Below are 4,729 nucleotides of genomic sequence, written 5' to 3'. Positions count from 1 at the left end.
ACAGAAATCTTCCTAATGGGAAAATTTCTTTAGCCCTACTCCTGTTGATGTTGAGTGTGAACACATACTTATGAAAGCATGTAAGCCAGCCCTTCATGACTTTTCCTCCCACCATTTGTGACTGTAAATGTTTCAATTGTCTGTCCCAATTTTCTGTTAAAACTGTTACTCTGACGAAGATATTGCTCTGCCTACTGCTGGACATTATGGGCAGTAAAGTGAATTCCTTGGGCTGAAGAAATGCCAGTCAGCCATCCAAATTAGTGCAGCATTTTCTGTTTTCCTTCTTTTATAACACTCTCCACATTTGAGTCTACCACTGGACTTTTGCTCAGTCTAGGGTCAGTGTCTATTCCTGTCAAGACCCATGTGTAGCCCACAAGAGCTACCAGCATTAGTCTCATTTTCCTGCTATGATCAGGACCTTCCTACCAGGGAATCTGCCACATATCCAGCTGCTGTCTCTGTCTCACTTGTTGCAGTCAGGACAGTTCTTATTGGCATATTGCGCCTCAGAGGGTGCAAGAGAAATATGTCTAGATTCATCCCAACTCTGCGCTGCTGCAACATCCCCATGTGCATTCATTTTATGGACTCAAGTATCCATCTCTAGGATGCTTGTTGATCCCAGTAACCTACAAAACCTGGAAGTTCTGATGATTATTAACATGTTCTACTTTAATTCCCATAGTGAATTAAATCCCCGCAGTCCTCAAATTCCCCTAGTGATTTTCATTGGGCCAAGCCCCATATGGGCATCCCTTTAAAAATCACTATTCCATCTGGATTCCAGATGCATATGGATTCCACCCATATGCCTGACCATATGACAAGGACATTGGCCATTTCCCGTGAGTCAGTAAAACCCCAAATATAGGAGCTTTTCCCAACTGTTTGATTTTTTTCATCACTGCTAAGAAAACAGCACACAATTCTGCACCACAGGATGATCTCTTTTTACCTTCTTCAATCAAAATGGTGGCCTTCCACAGAGGATGTTGTCCGTTTACCTTGGAAGAGCTCGTTGTTGGTCAGTTTAGAGCCCTTTATAGGGCACTATCTATGTGGCAATCTGTTGCAGCAGCTCCTCAGTTGGCTCCAAAGTTGGTCCTAGAGGAAAAGAGGCTACCTGCTCATGGATGTAGTGAGTGGCTTCCTGCATTCCCCTGACAGCATCCTCCTGTATAATCCATATCTATTTTATTATGTAACTCTTTTGGGCACTGTCTTTCTTATTAGAGTGTTTCTTTGACACCACCCAACACATTATGTGTATCTCAGTCTTCATGATTATTTTGTGTCCTTCTGTCAGTGAGGCAGTCTCAATTAATTACCAATAGCAGGCAAATAATTGTCTCTTAAATGGTGAGTACCAGGGGACAGAAGCTGGGAATTTTGTGGTACAAAACCCCAATGGTAACTGCTAGAAGGTGCTCATGGACTTTTGCCATAAGCTGCAGTCTGCATGAGTATGTGTGGAAGATATTTCCAAAATTAAATTTGAGTTGGTGTCATAAGGACTCAAAGATGTTGAGAGAGCTACCATCATTTTTAATTCAGACATGGCCTACTTGTGTTCAATTCCTCACTCAAATATAGCTTTATTTCTAGTAGTGTTATAGATGGGAGCTAACAATATGCCCAGATGTGGAATATGTGTTCTCCAAAATCCAAATAAACCAATTAACACCGGGGCTCTTGTTTGATCTTAGGAGTCAGTAGTGACAGTAGCTTATTTTTAGTCACTTTTGGAACATCCCTGTTGGCTCCTAAGAGTTTTACTGGTTGGGCATGGCCTTGGACCTTTGCTGGATTTATTAACCAGCTCCAGTTGGTCATGTGCCTCATCATTGCATTTAAATTAGTCCTGGATTTTTCTTTATTTTTCAGTTTTATCACAATGTCATCAATATAGTGTATTATTACACTTGAGATTTGCATCAAGTCTAAATTCCTTCTAATCAAATTATGACAATAAGCTAGTGAGTTCAGATAATCCTCTGGTAGCAAGGTAAAAGTAAATTTGTATTCTTCCCATGTGAAGGCAAACTGCAGTTGATGCTATTCTGAAATTGAGGTAGAGATGAAAGTATTAGCAAGGTCAATCACTGAGGACCAGCCTTCTTTACCCTGCTAGCTTTTTGGATGGTTGAAACCCTGTCTGGAACTGCTGAGGCCATGGGGTGGACAACTTCTTTTAAGCCTTGATCATGTACTTTTAGTTTACATGGGCCATCTGTCCTTTTCCCAGGTCATGGCTATTAGACAGCAAATTTGTTGCTACCAGCTCTCCAGTTTCTCGGGTGTCATTAATCAAAGTGGTAAACTCTTTTTGCTACCTGGTATTCTATATTATTTTAAGTTAACCACCTGTGTGGGTTCTGGCAGGTCTATTGGTTTCCATTTATCATCCCCAATTAAAAGTGGCCTGAGGACTGGCTTACATGTCTTTCTCTTTTACAGTATTAGGTAGGGGAAGCAATCCCCAGCCAGCCATAATCTTTATTCCAATAAATCATTCAGGTAAATGAGATGGGACTACCTCACAGGAAATCCATTCAAAAACTCCAATTTTTTATCCAAACTTTCACTTTAATCCCATCAATCTTTGCATCTCCATATCCTTTAAATTTAAGGTTAGTGCTTGTTAAGACTTCACCAACAGGTTTTGGAATCACAGTGCATTAGCTTCCTATATCAAACAGTTCCAGAAAAGTTTCTCCTCCTCCCTCTAGATATTTTACCCTTACATGTGTATATGGCATTTGGGCCCCATCTGGGCATGGGGCTGGCAGACCCTGGCCTCTATGTCAAGTTTGACTTTGATTAATTTCCCTAACCATAGCTCCAGGGAATTGTTTGTCACATTTCTCACTGTAATCTTTGCCTTCCAGCTTAAATTCATCCAAACTGGGGTAAACAAAGCAGACTTGTTTGGAGCCATTTAATGTTGAGAGACCAACAGGAGGTCTCGTTGGTCCACCAAATGTCTGCTGGTGTTGCATCAACATCTTTGTTTCTACTCCATCAATGTCTTCATTATCCATTCCATTTTTTAATAACTATCTGAAGCCTGCCACTCTACTAGGTTGAATCCCTTGACTCTCCTTTTTGTCTCTCCCTATTTTCTTAATTACTTCAATGTTCTTGGTATCAGTAAGACCAATGTAGAGAAGATGAGACAGTAAATCTGATAAAGCTTCTCAAACTATTTGGTTTGTACTATAACATTACATGGTGTTCCCATCCAATAAGGCCCCCCTTAATAGCATTTACAATAACCTGGGTAATGAGCATATTCAGTTTGTGAATAGTTTGGTCATCATAAAGCCATTCCCACAAGGCTTGCATACACAGCATATCAGTTGACTCATATGAGGTGTTCCATTTGGCATTAACAGGTGGAGTTGGGCAGTCATCCTTCTCAGGATAAACACCTTTTAGAGTGTTATTTATCGGGTACATCAGGCTGGCTGTTCCCTTGGAAATAAGCTCCTTTGTGTCTGGATCACATACAGACTTCCATGGTTTTTAAATAGTGAGCTGCATGTCCTGCATCAACCCAAATGTGCTCTTCTCCTCTGCAGCATTCATAACCAAACACACAGCCCTCATATTGGTTACCCTCACAATCCATTTTATTAAAGTATTTTAGGAGCTCATGATACTGATCCACACACTGAGCCAGTTCCTTTATGCTATATCCCCTATGTCTTATTTTTGCTTTCTCTACATTAACGACCTTCTTTGTGACCAGAGGTCTTAGAGGTACTTTCTATTGCCCCTGCATAATTTTTTCCTTTCTGGGCATCTTTCAGGCTAATAGCTGAAGCTCAGATTGATGCAAATCTGAACTTGGTTCAGCATCAGGGCCTGACATAGCACTTTCTTTTACTTTTATTTTGGCTAATACAGATAACAATAACCAGAGAATGGTATATTTAGCATACTTCTTATTACTTTGAATTTTCTTGTATATCCAATGAGCCAGCTCCTCAAGAGTTGGGGCTGTTATCATCTGTAAATTTTATTGGTAACTTTTACCTTTAGTAACTGATTGCTGCATGGCTACAGTTTTATACCATGGGTAATTAGGTAGCTATCTAGAGATCAAAGGTACTTCATCCCCTGCTGTTCTATCCTTTCTCTCCAACCATCACATGTTTCTGTGATCCAGTGCCACTCTAACAAATCCCATGTTACTTAAACCAACTGACAAATGGTTCCTGAACCCACTTTCAACACTCGTGTATGTGTGCGAGGAGGCTTCGTCACACCAACAGGGAGTTCTTGGGTGCCAGAAGAGTGCTTAAGAATTCAACTAAATTCTGGCACTATCTACCATGAGATAGCATTGTATTCCACAGGTTAAGTGTTCAGTCCTACAACACTACCCTTCACACTTCAGATGTCAGTAAAAAGCCCAGGCTGTTGTCTGTGCTTCTGATCAACTGGCTACAGATTGGAGGTGCCAAAGGCCCCCTCCTTAGTCTTCAGACTTCAGTCACAAATCCAGGATATTACCTGTGCTTCTGATCAACCAGCTATATACTGTGCATTCCAGTGACCCCCCTCCTTGGGGTTCAGATGCCAGTCACAAGTTCAGGTTTCTACCTGTACTTTTAGCCAATGGGCTGTAAATCAGTGGTTCCCATGACTCCCTCCTTGGGTTTGATTGATTTGATACAGCAGCTCACAGAACTCAGGGAAACACTTACATTTACAGTTT

Source organism: Equus caballus, chromosome 30 (genome assembly GCF_041296265.1).
Source record: "Equus caballus isolate H_3958 breed thoroughbred chromosome 30, TB-T2T, whole genome shotgun sequence".
Taxonomy (NCBI): Eukaryota; Metazoa; Chordata; class Mammalia; order Perissodactyla; family Equidae; genus Equus; species Equus caballus.
Note: the sequence above shows the minus strand (reverse complement) of the source record.